The 15,263-nt window shown below is 47.4% G+C and overlaps 1 protein-coding gene across 1 annotated transcript in view; it reads right to left on the reverse strand.

Annotated features, from left to right (window-relative positions):
* The window catches only part of ABLIM2 (actin binding LIM protein family member 2), a 1,607,463-nt gene that overhangs the window by 181,118 nt on the left and 1,411,082 nt on the right, over positions 1 to 15,263 (reverse strand). The gene's annotated exons all lie outside the window — the stretch shown is intronic.

Consider the following 15,263-nt stretch of genomic DNA (forward strand, 5'->3'; position numbering starts at 1 on the left):
CTCCTAGCCAAACACAACATCCACATCCACCATAACAAAGACGACACACAGCTATACCTCTAGTTCGACTCCATCAAGGACATCCACTAGGCTCAAAACCTACCTTTAGCTGATCCAGTGCATACATGAAGATCAACCCCTCCAAGATCGAATTCCTACTCCTCACCAACAACACTGAAAACCCAGATATACAGTCCTGGCTATCAGCCAAGAACCCTGAGGGCTTCACACCTGAGCTCACCTCCAGTGCCAAGTTCCCGAGGTTCGACATCGAGAAACACCTCTCCTTCAATACACACATAGCTAAGAAAACTCAGACAGCCCATTCCTCCCTCCGGCATTCACTGTTCAAGCACTGGTCCTATCCCACCTGTATGGGGGCAATGCCCTCCTCGAAGGCCTCCCATTGTCCTCCTTTGTGCCCAACAGAAGTGTCCTACACACGGCTGCACGTCCCATCAAGGGTGTACGCAGATACGACCCCATCACCCCGACCCACGTTGACATTCACTGGCTCCCACAACATGCACAAATTACCTTCCAGTTTTGCTCTATCATCTATAAGGCAGTCGCCCTCAAATCACCCAGCTACTTCGTGGAGCCACTCAGCATCTCTGGTGGACAGTTCACCACCAGAAGCCAGAACATGTGAACAATTGAAATCCGCTGCTGCAAAAAGGAAAGGATGAGAAAACAAACCTCTGCCTGTCTCTCCTTTTCAACACCTAGGCCATCATGTCGCCCGCCCCCCACAAGCCACCTGACTGCTTAGACGCCATCCTCCTCTCTCCTCCTTGCCACAGCTTTACCGCCCCTCTGTGCCCCTCTGTATCCTACTCCCGCTGTATATCTGTTCTGTTGTTACCTCTGAAAAGCACTCCGTTATGCATTTGTACTGTTGCATACATCTGTAAAGCACTCTGGTGTGTATCTGCATTATGGTATACCTCTGTAAAGCACTCCGTTGCTTCTGGTAGCTAAGTCTGCGCTCAATAAATACCATCATAATAATAATAATAAATTCCTGTTGGCACAGCCCCAAGTTCGGAGTGAGGAGAAAATGTCCCTTCTAATGTGGAGTATCGGTCGGTTTAGGCTTAGGTTGGCACAATGAGTCTGCCAGTTATGCAGAGAGAATGGTTGGCAGATAATGTGGCTATGAGCTTTCCTTGCCTGCCACATAGCACCGATCTAACAACTCAGATATGTGCAGAGAGAATGGAGGGGCTCAAGGGAAAGCGAGCTTATGATAGCCTGGCATGCCACACCTTTAAATTCATCCACACTAGCCACCAATACCCCAATACCTTACTCCCTGGTCATGGAAACGTCTCCACTTTATACATTCAGAGCCTCTGGTCTGTTGCTTCTCCAGCACCACACTGTGTAGCAGCACAAAGACACCATGATGCCAGGTTACCAAGCAAAGGAGGTGAGCAGAAAGGAAGCGACAGATATCATGGCTAACACCCATCTTACCTCCCTAGCTGCCAGGAAACCTGTTCCGCTGTGACTCCTGGAGCCCGCACTCACACTCAGCATTTTCACAGCAATCCTTCTCACTTTTCCTCAAGTAGGTGCCATGCTGCGGGCACATAGGCTGACACTAGGATGTCCCGATAATCGAGCATGAGCGCTTGGCAAAAGCAGTGACTCCAGTAACTACAGTCTAAAGTTGCAGTGCCCCAGTCTCTTCCATCTAGGGATTTTTAGTTTGGGCTATAAGATGCTGCTTTAGCACCACCAATAAGCCACAACTATTGCGTTGGAGTACAGTTGCTATGGGGAGGTGGCATTTAAGGAGGGACACAAAGCTTGTAGGTGTTGTTTGGTTATTTACCCACCCATTGACTGCCCATGACCTGCTAATCCCTATGGTCATTACCACCCACTTCCTACCCCTCCCCACCCAAAACACACCCTGCTGGGATCTCTATGAACTAGCTTTATCAAGCCTCAAAATCAAATTTTGCACTATAGGTGTTTGCCAGGGTGTTTTCAAAGCAGCCTCCTGATATGTAATGGCTTAACTGGAGCTGAAAATGTGCTAATTGCATAATAAACATTTCTTAACCAGGTTTGCCTTCAGTCACTTTATAAACAATGTATGTGTCCTTCACTGAAGTCCTGTCAAAAACAAGCATTGGCAAAGCCAACAGTTTCAGCTTGTGTGTAGGTATTGGATAGGCATTTGCCAGACACTGCTATTATATGCCTGAGTACTTGCACCATTTTGCAACTGCTACAATGAATGGTCAATTAGCAGTATTACGGTATTGTGTGGCAAATGCCATGCCCTGTCTACACAAAGCCAACACTGTTGGCATTGCCAATGCTTGTTTATATGCCACTCTCCTCAAGGTAGGCAACTCGTAAGGCTGGAATGGTGCCCTGGTCCTTTGTGTTTTCAGCAGTTTCACTAGCAGCTCTGCTTTGAGCTGCAAGTGCAGGCAGAGTAGCACACGCTGTTCTGCTCTAGGCAGCGTTTCTTCCTTGGCCCTTCTTTGTTATGCATTTGCTTCAGGTTAACGGATTCTACTCACGTGTGTCCTGTAGTGAACAGGGACGTCATTTCACCAAAATGCCAGGGGTAGCGGAAGTGACCTCACACGACCCTTGATCTCTGATGACATCACAGGAAGTGATGTCATTGGACCCCAACCCGAAATGACATCAAGGGAAGCGATGGAACATGACCTTACGCCTTGACAAAACAGGGAGTGGCATTACATAGCATTGTTTCTAAGTACACTATGAAAAATATTGTCACAATATTACTGTAACGTGATATACATTTCATACAAGAATGGATCACCATATGTATCGGCCGAAAAAACATGCTTGGGAAAATCAAAACACATAGTCCGAAATGGATTCTTATTCTACTCTAAATACTTTTTGTAGGATTTTGTCTGCATTGCGAATTTGAGGTGTTTAAGAACACATTAAATCGGTGACTCACACCCTGAAGTGTGCCTGAAATAAACCTTTCCTGAGTCTAGCAGTTATTTAAGCAATATGACCCTCGCGGCGGGGGCAATACCGACTCAGGTAATGGGGCATTACCTGAGTCGGTATTGCCCCCGCCATGAGGGTCATATAGCTATTAGTACCCCGGCCCGCAAAAACTGTATGACCGCGGCACTAAAAGCTTTTTTTTTGTCCCGAAACGCTGTGGCATTTCGGGAGAAAAAAAAAGGAAGAAAATGCCCGCCACCATGGAAAGGGAAAATGGAGTCCGTTTACCCTTTCCATGGCGGCCATCGGGAGCAGAGCGCTGGGTGTTCCCAGCGCATCCGCTCCCAAAAAAGGATCAAAAAGAAGGTAAGTGGGGTTGGGAGGGCGGGAGTGGGATAGGGGGAGAATACAAAAAAAAAACGTACCTGCGTCCACGGTGAGGGACGAGGGAAGCCTCCAGCCGTGTGGGGGTGGCCCCACTCCAAGTCTCCACACAGCTGGAGGCTTCCCTCGTCCCCCGCCAGGGACGCAGGAACAAGAAGGTAAGTTGGGGGGGCGGTGGGAGGAAGGGAAGGGAATAACATTTTTAAAAAAGACTTACCCCAAGTCCCTAGAGGGGGGCGAAGGCAGCCTCTCAGCCCCGGGGAGGTTCGGAGCGGGGATGGCCCCGCTTCGAGCCTCCTCATTGGCTGAGAGGATGCCATGCCCCCCCGCCGGGGACAAAGGCCGTGGAATCCCGACTGAGGGATTCCCCGCCTGGTAATGACTCGGCAAGGGCCAATCAGAATGGCTCTTGCATTCTGATTGCGCCCTCGCTGGGTACTAATGTATGGAATTCCAGAAAGACAAATAGCTCAAATAGCCACATGGCACTGGCCACAGCCAGGGAGCAATCATTTTCTTTTTTTCAGGGGTAGCAAGGGAGACCTCAGGGGTCCCATACATTGCATCCCTGGTAGTGAACCTGCTTTATGCCCTGTGATTCTGAATTAGTTCGCTGGAGTAGCTAAATCATTTATTTATTTTATTTGTTTATTTTTTACATTTGTAGAGCGCACTGCAGCCCATAGACATCGAGGCGCTGTTACAGGAAGGTGTATGCAAGCAAGATTATGTAAACATAGAAAACATAGCTACTTAGCTACAGAGATAGAAAGCAGAGGGTGGTTACATATGACATTCGTGTGACTGAAGCAATCATGGCAGGAGGGTTTAGACAAACAGCCTGGTTTTTAAGGCTTTGCGGAAGGCTAGGTGAGAGTCATTCCCCCTGAGGTGCATAGGTAGGGCATTCCAGTGTGAAGCTGCTAGGGCTGGGAAGCTTGAGCCACCTGCACGTACTCTGCAGGTCTTGGGTGTAGAAATCAGGTTAGTGTAGGCAGATCGAGCGGGCCTGGCAGAGGTGGGTCGTGAGATCCTCTGGGCAAGGTAAGGGGGAGCAAGGTCGTGGAGGCATTTATGGGTGAGGGAGAGTATTTTAAAGGTGATCCTCTGCCTAATGGGTAGCCAGTGGACCTGCCTTCTGAGATCCGAGATGTGGTCTTTGCTGGAGAAACCTGTGGTGGCCCTGAGGGCGTTGTTTTGGGCAAGTTGGAGCTTAGCAATGTTTTTGCCGGAGATTCCACCAAGGAGCGCATTGCAGTAGTCAGCCTGGATCCTATCATGGCCCTAGCAATAGTGAGGCCATTTTGAGAAGAGATGAAGGGTCTTGCTGCGTAGATGAGTTTGGAGTAGTATGCAGATGAGGAGGCAATAGCATTAACATGCCTGTCCATGGTGAGGTTGGATCAATGTAGACTCCTAGAGTCTTGACTGTTTGGGATACCGCAATCGGTATGTTGTCAATGGTAAAGGATGAGTATTGCTTGTCGAGGTTGCCTAGAATTGTTGGTGACCCGATGAGTAGAGCTCGGTCTTCTCGCTTGTAAGACATAGCCAGTTGTCTGCCATCCAAGCTTGGATGGTGGCGTAGATGGAGTTGATGGTGTTCTTGTCCAACGTATAGTCACCTGTGAGCGGGATGAGCACTTGGGTGTCATTCGCATAGTTGGTGTATGAGATGCCCATGGCATCGAGGAGATTGAAGAGAGGCCGGGTAAACAGTTTGTAAAGGGTGGGCGCTATGCAGGAGCCCTGGGGCACCCCACATTTGATGTGACTGGGAGAGGCGCATGCCGAGTCCGCGAAAACTTTCATGGCCCTTTCCTGTAGGAAGGAGGTGATCCATGCGCATGCTTTTGGGGTGAAATTAGCTGCTATAGAGAGATGGCGGCATAGAGTGTTGTGGTCGACGAGATCGAATGCCGCAGATAGATCGAGGAGGAGCAGGAGCGCTGGTTTGCCGGCGTCACAAATGTCGTCCATTTGATTTTTTAGGTCAAGTAGAGCCGTTTCAGTCCCATGTCGAGGTCTGAAACCAGACTGCCGAAGGCCCAGAAGGCGGTGCTCTTCGAGGAATTTTTGGACTTGCTGGTAGGCCGCTTTGTCCAGAATTTTCAGTAGAAAGGGGACGGTGGTGATGGGCCTGTAGTTCCCCGGTACTGATGGGTCAAGTGAGGGTTTTTTGAGGAGTGGACGGACCCAAGCTTCCTTAAGATCAGACGGAACATGTCCAGAGTGAAAGGATGCATTTATGAAGGCTGTGAGGAAGGGGGCAAGGGTGGGGCCACAGTCTTTGACTAACTGTGCAGGGAAAACGTCACCTTTACAGTTAGATGGTTTGATGGTTTTTAGGAGCGTGATAACTTCATATTCTGTGATGTCCTTGAAGTCGAAAGGCGGGCAGGAGTGGGTGTTGGTCTCTTTGTTGGTGTTGCTATTCTGGTTAGCAATTAGGAGGGTCAGAGCTTTTTGGTGCGCCTGAATTTTGGTTTGCAAGGTATTTAGTTTATTAAGCATGGCTGATTGGATGTCATTGCACCATTTTTCATCTTTCAAGATGGTGGATGGTGGGGTGGATGGAGTTTCAAGTTCCCTAAAGATGGTGAAGATTTCTTTGGTGCAAGATTTATCATTGGCAATCCTATTGTTGAATGAGTTCGCTTTAGCGAGGATAATAGCTGATTTGTAGTCCTTAGAGATAGTCTTAAAGGTGGATTTAGTATTGTCATTAGGTTTGTTTATCCAGGCTGAGAGGGCAGCTCGCTTATTAGACCGAAGCTCAAGAAGTTCTTGGGAGAACCATGCATTGATATGCTTGGCTTGGAAAAGGCCTTCACCACTCTCTGCAGCTCTCCGCTGCTCGACAACGCTGGACGGAGCCCTCTGCCGCCATCAACAAGGTAAGCCGTCGAGCTGGCTCATGAAACGCCCACTCTGCTCCACCCGCAATACTGGCCTCTGCACACGCACTTTACCATCCCAACGTACCTACTCCCCAAGCACAAACTTCCGTAACAAGCGCTTAGGCAGTAGGTGCTGGACTGATACAGTCAATACTACCCGCTGCTCACCCGGAGTAGCCTACTATGATCCTAACCCTTCACCACCATTCACTCGAACACCCATTGCTCAACACAGGCCTGGGTCTGTTGCCCCAACTATTCTGATACTGCCTATGTTGCCCATTCCACTGAACCTGCCTACTGAGCCCGCTGCTCCCATGCTATTGACTGCTGCACCCATTGTTTCGAATCTGCCTGTGGTGCCTGCTGCACCCACTGTTCTGAATTTGCCTGCACTGCCTACTGCACCCACTGTTTTGAATTTCCCTGTGGTGCCTGCTGCACCCACTGTTTTGAATTTGCCTGCACTGCCTACTGCACCCACTGTTTTGAATCTGCCTGTGGTGCCTGCTGCACCACCATTCACTCGAACGCCCATTGCTCAACACGGGCCTGGGTCTGTTGCCTCAACTATTCTGATACTGCCTATGTTGCCCATTCCACTGAACCTGCCTACTGAGCCTGCTGCTCCCATGCTATTGACTGCTGCACCCATTGTTTTGAATCTGCCGGTGGTGCCTGCTGCACCCACTGTTCTGAATTTGCCTGCACTGCCTACTGCACCCACTGTTTTGAATTTCCCTGTGGTGCCTGCTGCACCCACTGTTTTGAATTTGCCTGCACTGCCTACTGCACCCATTGTTTCGAATCTGCCTGTGGTGCCTGCTGCACCCACTGTTTTGAATTTGCCTGCACTGCCTACTGCACCCACTGTTTTGAATGTGCCTGTGGTGCCTGCTGCACCCATTGTTTCGAATCTGCCTGCACTGCCTACTGCACCCACTGTTTTGAATTTCCCTGTGGTGCCTGCTGCACCCACTGTTCTGAATTTGCCTGCACTGCCTACTGCACCCACTGTTTTGAATTTCCCTGTGGTGCCTGCTGCACCCACTGTTTTGAATTTGCCTGCACTGCCTACTGCACCCATTGTTTCGAATCTGCCTGTGGTGCCTGCTGCACCCACTGTTTTGAATTTGCCTGCACTGCCTACTGCACCCACTGTTTTGAATGTGCCTGTGGTGCCTGCTGCACCCATTGTTTCGAATCTGCCTGTGGTGCCTGCTGCACCCACTGTTTTGAATTTGCCTGCACTGCCTACTGCACCCACTGTTTTGAATTTGCCTGTGGTGCCTGCTGCACCCACTGTTTTGAATGTGCCTGCACTGCCTACTGCACCCACTGTTTTGCATTTGCCTGTGCCGGATGCCCATGACAAAACCATCATGCCTACGCATGACCCCATGGCCTCCTCATCCACGGCCCAACTGACCTCCACCCTTAAATGTGCCCTAATAAACGCCCGCTCAGTTCCTGCTCATGCCCTAGACATTCACGACCTTATTCTTAAAAACAGCACTGACCTCCTCATTATCTCTGAATCCTGGCTGAATGACTCATCAGGCCCTGCCCTCTCCCTGGCTATCCCAGATGGATACACCATATATAGGCAAGATCAATCCTTTCTCAGAGGCGGGGGAGTAGCCCTCATCGCCAAAGACAACCTCACCATTAGAAGGATTGAAGGTGAACTTGGCCACAACTGTGACTACCTTCCCCTCAGAATCTATCTCTCTCCGAACCTTACTTCAACCCTTCATATTGTTTACCGACCTCCGGGTCCTATTGCCGAATTCCAGGAATCCCTCATCCATGCACTCTCAGCGAACCTAAAGAGGAAATCCAAAATCCTTTTCACAGGTGACCTCAACCTAGGCCTCAACGATCCCAATGACACCCACGCAATCGCTCTAAACAAAGCCCTCTGCACTCTTGGATTCGCACAAACCATTTCAAATCCTACCCACATCAAAGGACGTTCCTTAGACTGGGTTGCCCACCATAACTGCCCAGTGCTAATCACCGGAAACTCTCCTGTCCCATGGACAGACCACCACCACATCCAATTTGACCTGGACACATCTAAAGGGCCCCCTAAACCTACCATCCCTCTTCCCGCAGCTCACGCCAGAAGCTCTCGCCTACTAACTGTAGATAGGATCACTCCCTTCCTTGAGATTCCGGCTCTTCAAGCCCCCTTCTCAACAGACCCTGACACCCTTGCCAACGTTTTCAAACTGGCAATCACCAACGCAGTTGACGCCATCTGTAACGTAATACAGTCCTATGACGTAGGTCATATATGTTCTTTGGTGATTGACAATTACGTTTAAACGGAACCATTTGTGATGTAATGAAACGAGCGGAACCTGCACCCCACCTTGGAATGTCCAGTCCTAATCCGGGTGAGAGTATGCACTTACAGATGAAAGCCTGCTTCACCGGGTTTCATTTTCCTCAGTGTGGTTTGAGAAAAGTAACACGGTTTGCACGAGTTTAACTGTGTGCATTTGGTGGTTTCATGGGGGGCACAGTTCAGAATATACCATACCGACTTCCCATTCCATTGCCATCTGAATCCACCCCATGTTTGGAATCTGACAGCATCTACACACCCACATGCGATTTTCACAACAGGATATGCGGTGGATTCCTGAATTACCCCTTGGCTTTTTTTTCACATGCTCAAAGCAGGCCTCTTCCACAGGAATCCGTGGAAATGCCCATACAGGACGCGAGGCATTTACCATTGTTAATGCCGTGGACTAAAAAAAAAAGAGCGTAGAAACCTGGAACGCGGTGCCGTTTCCATGCACGATAACTGCCCGTGCGCAAAAATAATCAGAATTGCCAGGAGGGGACTGCGTGCAACAGCCGGTACACTCCCGAATCCCTTGGGATCTAAACGGCCTCTCTCTTTCCAGGGTCGGACTGGGGCATGCATTTGTCTAGGGCACCAATGAAAAAGTGCCCCTCAGTTGCAAATGGCAATTCATTCCTTTTGTGACGGACTGTTTGACTAGTACCCAAGGGGGGGGTGTTTTTGATCAAATGTGATGAAAATGTAGCCTTTTAAAGAATATTTATTCAGTAACAATGGCCAAAACTATTAGCTGGTGACGTAACTTCTCAAACTGGCCCACATGTGGCACAAAAGTCGGCCACGTTGACCAAAAAAAACGGCCCACACTAGCATTTGAAGCTGTTGGTTCGGGCATTGCTCTGTTGGCCTATAGGCCAGTCCGAGCCTGCCTTTCTTTGACACGCAGCAAGGTGGAGAAAGTGCGGTGTGGCAGACGCCGGCTTGTTGCACGTGGAATGGATCCATTTCACATACTGACATTATCATGCTATCTCGCATGCGTGTTCCTTTATCAACGGGAGGCCAACATGTTATCTCCTTGTTTGTTGTTCAAAGGGACAGGACCTCGCTGGAATCCCAGCCCTCCTGCACAGGAACTATATATACTTAGTAAGGTCAACAGACAGTGTCAGATGAGACTCACAAACCTTTATTCGTGTATAGAAAAAAATAAAATAATAAGCAGCCGCAGCCGGGCCTCGGGCAACAAAATGTGTTGCTGATAACGGCAGCCAAGATACCCTTGTGCCGTCCAAAGCAAACTCTGCAATCATCTTACAACAACAGCGTTGGATCGTCGCTCGCAGTGCTGACCAGCCTGTTGGAGTTAAACAAAGGACGTATTCTTTCGTCAGGCGCTGAATCCGCGCCTTTGCGCGGGCGCTCCAGATGTAGGCATTTTGTTGGTTTTCCCACTTCTTTTTTTCATGTCTCCGGAGACGAGCCTCCCTAGAACGAGCACGCATAGGAGGCGCACGTTCTCCTGCTTTCACTGCCCAGTCGGCCCCACTTGCTGAGTAGTCAGGCGAGGGGAACGAGGAAGTATTTAGAGAACCATTGCCAGTTCCAATAAACAGGACCGCCCTGCAGATTTCCACCAAAGCACTGGGCCTTTGTTTAGTCTGCAGGGTCAGTAACCCACTCTCATGCAGGCAAGACCGCTCCGGGTTTTATGCCCAACAATAAGGGGGCTTGCTTTGAAAATCGGAGCGGGTATAACTCCTGTATCTCAATATATGTACATTGAATTTATGAAGCTCCAGACTAGTTGAGAAGCAACATAGCGCTGCATATAGGTGTCACACTCAAGGAGCTACAGAGATGGTGGGGTGAGGGGCAGAGGTTCTTGGCAGGGCAGGGTTAGCAGAGAGGCAGAGTGCCCCAAATGGGAAGAAAATAAGTGGGACTCTGTGGTGTGATATGAAAACTACAATTTACACAATATGTTAGTTATTAATGTCTATATATCTTTGCCCAAAAACGCCTGCCCCTGGATTGTTATCAAATTGTTTTTCCTTGATGTCTCCATGTCGTGGTTAGGATGGATGGGCTTCTTTTAATCGTCACGCATATTTGTGAGTTACATTTCATATGGTTTTGCATGGGTGCAGACAAAAGGAGCACATCTATTTCCCACCATTGTTGCTTCTTGCATACTGCGACATGTGTCGCAAACAGATTAATTTATAATTACCCATGACCATGTTACAAGAGGCTCTTTCACAGAGAAGTTACTGGTACCGAGAAGTAACCAGGCCTCACTCTGCCTGATAACGCACTCTGATTTACACCTACCAAATCCCTTGTGAATCGACCCACAAAGAGTTGTACAACTAAATGTCCGTGAAATTAAAAAGCTGGTTTGCAAAGTTTCCCATTGCCCCATGAGTTTGCCAAGTGGAAGAATGGTTCTTGTTCCTCAACCCTATGCCCTATTTGTGGCAAGGGGTGTGAAGATGACGCGCATTTTTTCTTTTTTTGCAGGGCTCATTGCCGGGCAAGGGTGCATTGGCTCACCCCGGTTTGTAGCCACCTAGTCCAGCTCTCAATCCAGAGCCCTGAAATGTTGCACCCAACCTGTATTTGTGTTAGCAGTTTCGCATTTCTTAAGATCTGCATTTAACAAGAGAATGTTAGAGGCTAAAATAGGTACGATTTTGCCAGAGTAGTAGGATGGGTAAGGATGTGTGTGTATGTGTGTGTGATATTAAGGTTTGGTTCTACACAAGTCAACATTGGTTGTATTATTGTACATATACTCTGTGTATAATGATTTTATGGCATCAAGAATGATGTGGATATTAATGTAAATCTTGTTTTGAATGGCGAAAATTGTACTTAAATGGATATTTATTTTCCGAATAAAGTTAATGGTGTTAAACTAAAGGATGATGGAACAAAAAGGCTGTTCATTATTTTTAGCATCTTCACATAACAAATATTCACATACAATTTTCCCCTTGTATAATCTAAAAGGTGTGCCTAAATTTGAGACAGAATCAATTTGTCCCGTTACATTATACATAACAGCTACAGACAATCAGGCCTCTATACTGCAAAAGTGCGTTTGAGCACAACTGAAGCCCACCCAACAACCATTCACTGACTAATTTCAGCATTCTTGAAGCGCTAGGAACATTCCTCACGCGTTATACACGCTCTCAGGAATCATGCCTTTCTTTCAACGCTTAGCTCTGGATGTAACAGATCTCTCATGTTTACTTAAAATCTTTCCCATTTACTCCTCCTCCCCTAATACTTCCCTTTCAACTCCTCAGCAGACCAATGTCTGAAGATCCCTGGTGGGGGGGCACAATACGCCACCTTTGGGCAAGTCTTGGCACTGTAAAACCACTACGTTGGGGACAGCCTCAGTATAAAAGCTGAGTTAAATAAGAAAATAAAAAAACAAAGAATCAGTTTTCCTTGTTTTTTTAAAAAGAAGGTATATTTGTGGATACTTAAAATGGTAAGCAACAGGTGCTTTATGTTTTTCATGTAATGGTTTCACAATTACTTTCTTGTCTTTTCTTATCCTTGTGCAAATCTCTCAATGTAGCAAGGCCTGAAGCAAAATATTTTTCGCAACCCCAAATTATGCAAGTTGTAAATGTGTCTAAAAACAGATTTACACTCATTTCTGCCACATTGCAAACTTTGTGTTATATAGCTGCCTCCTATCTATAATCTTATTTGCTGTGACCCATTTTCAGTTTGAGCAATTAGGTGGCGTTGAAAGTGCTACCTTAAAAGCAGAAACTATTGTCATTAACATAAAAGTTTCAAATATGGGCTTTGAAAGTGGGTCTGCAATGATTTTCCAATGGGTATGATATTTGAGGAGGGATACACACTTGTAACCCCACCCATTCACTGCCCCTAGCCAGTGTAATCCCTATGGGTAATCCCACCCATCTCTACCCATTTTGGAACTCTGATTTTGATTGAGCTCTACCATGGAGGTAGCCATCTTGGATGACTGTCTGTAAGGAATATCTCTGGAAACAAGCCGGCCATATTTGAATGGTAAATATATCATGCATCTTCCAAATAAAATGATACATTGAAGCATGCAAGTGTACTCTTTTAAAATAGCTAAAGTAATTTCTATTTTGCGAGCTTGTTTTGACTATCAAGTTAAAAACTGAAGTGCATCATGTTTCATTCTTGAGGCGTCTTTAAAACGAGCGACTATGGCCACGTAGTCCGTAGGATATTTACAGAGTGCCCGGGAGATCACGACCGAACTGAGGCAGAGGGGGTTTTCGGGAAAGCAGCTTTCAAGACATAGAAGGTAAGCACAGACTCGTGACTTCAGGGCTATGTAATGTATTTGAGATAGAAACCTATCGGTCTTCGGTTTGTTAAACATTATTGCTATTGACTGTTCCTTTAACGCCTCCTGCACTTGTGCATTTTCTGCTGATAGGGGACTTTTTGCTTCTCTTTTATGTCTCCAGTGTAATACTCTTGCAGATGCTATCGGTTTCAGAGCTGTGTGTTGAATTGGCTGGTTTTTGCCTTGACAGGTAAATCCTACGAGGGCATGATGCATATGCCATACATATATGATGCTAAAAGCTAAGAAGGTGGATGATTGCAAGAAGCGGCCGGACCACACAACTGTATGATACACATATGGACAGGGCATTTCTGTATCAAAGATTATTGAAGCCTGACCTAGGTACCTAATGGCCGAATTTATGTCTGTTTTTCTATCTCTGCAGCGCTATTTCCATCAAATTACTGACTTTTAATATAAAGCTATGAAGCCCTAAGTATTCTAATATATGTATGTGGGAAAAATCCCCCTCATGCTTCTCCCCGCCCACTGGAGCCATCTTCAATGCCACTGGGCCAAACGCGCTAGCTCAGCCATCCAACCCAGGGCAGCGCACTTAAACAGCTGCAGGAAATGTATTTTACAAGGCTGGCTTTAAAGCGCACTACGTGCTGCGTGCCACAATGCTATTGTTTTTTAAATGGATGATGGCAAAGAGAAGTCTGTGATTTCATTTGTTCAGACAGATTAGTCACACGTCGCACACAGTATCATGTGCTTGTGCTTAATGACTGACCAGCCTGCCTGAGTCATTAGCGCTGCCGCACACTGAAAGCAAGACACGTGCATAATAAGGAGTTGAAGGAAGATGAGTGCTGTTTTGCCTCAAAGAAATGGTGCGCAGAAATCCAGCACAGCTGTAGGTGTTCCCATGACAATGTGGGGCGCAGTTAGCTTCCAATTTAGCAGAAAATTAAGGGCAGAAAAAAAAGGTTATTTGTCAGATAAGATACTCATAACAGGTAATCATCTGTGAACGCTTGCCAAAAGATGAGTGTTCTGCTGTCTTTGTCGTGACTTTGTTTATTTTTATTTATTTATTGTGCATTTGTAAGGTGCTTATACATCCAGTAAATTGTGTTTCAAAGCGCCCATAGGGCAACAGGGAGGGAACAAGGGAAAGTAAATCAAATATAGCAATGAAGAAAGAGGCGGACCTATTAGGCCTTGTGAGCATTCTAAACGTGCAAGTGCAGAGAGAGAGAAGGGATGAGGAGTGGGGGGTGAGTGCTAAATGTACAAAGAGGGTAGCTCTAGGGAGTGAGCAGCTGTTAGGAGGAGGTGAAAAGGAAAGTCTTGAGGAGATCTGGCTCAAGATGAAGAGAAAGGGGGAGGCTGTTCCATAGGAGGGAGCCTGCAGAGGAAAGAGATCAGCCACCAGTTCGCTGTTTTGCAAAGCGCTTGACACAGAGAGTTGGTGCCGGAGGAACATAAAGATCTGGACGGAAATTATTTAGTGAGAACAAGTTGTAGATAGCATGGACCCCAGCCCTAGACAGCCTTGTGGATGATGCAGAGGGATTTGAATTTGATCCTTGCAGCAACCGGGAGCCAGTGGAAAGTTTTTAGGGCTGGAAAGATGCAGTCCCTCGTCCTGGGACAAGGATACATCTCGCTGCCTTATTCTGGATTAGCTGGAGGGGCCGGAGAGAAGAAGAGGGTAGATTACGAAAAAGGGTATTGCAGTAGTCTAGCCTAGAAAAATCCAGAGCTCTAGAGACATTGAGCTTCTGGGGGAAAGTGAGGAAAGGAAGAATTCCTTCGAGGAGGTGAAGTTGAAATAGGGACTTCTTGACAAGGTCAGGAATGTGAGGGCTGAAGAAAAGAGAGGAGTCGAAGATGACTCCAAGGTTTCTGGCTTCATATGAAGGAGAATGGGGGAGAGCCCATTGAATAAGGCCAGAGTGAGGGCCAGAAAGAGGGAGCAGGAGTCCCAATAGGAAGGATCTCAGTCTGAGTTGAGTCAGAGATCATTGGAAGTACACCAAGACTGGGTGGCAGACAGGCAGTCAGGAATGATGGAGGAAGTAAGAAGAGGATCAGAGGCAAGTTTGAAGAAGAGTTGTGTGTCCTCTGCATAACACTGGAAGTTTGGGGAGAGGGTGGAAATGAGGTCTGCAAGTGGAGCAAGGTAGTTGTTAAAGAGCCAGGGAGAAAGTTTGGATCCCTGGGGGATGCTGCAGGTGGAGACAGAGGTGGGGGAGGAGAAAGAGCCCAGAATAACCTGGGGGCAGACAGTCACTGAGGAAGAAGGTCAGCCAGTCCAGTGCCCGCTCTGAAATACCTAGGGTATCATGGAGCTGATTTATGAGAATGGAGT

Source organism: Ambystoma mexicanum, chromosome 6q (genome assembly GCF_040938575.1).
Source record: "Ambystoma mexicanum isolate Mex_15411 chromosome 6q, UKY_AmexF1_1, whole genome shotgun sequence".
Lineage (NCBI taxonomy): Eukaryota > Metazoa > Chordata > Amphibia > Caudata > Ambystomatidae > Ambystoma > Ambystoma mexicanum.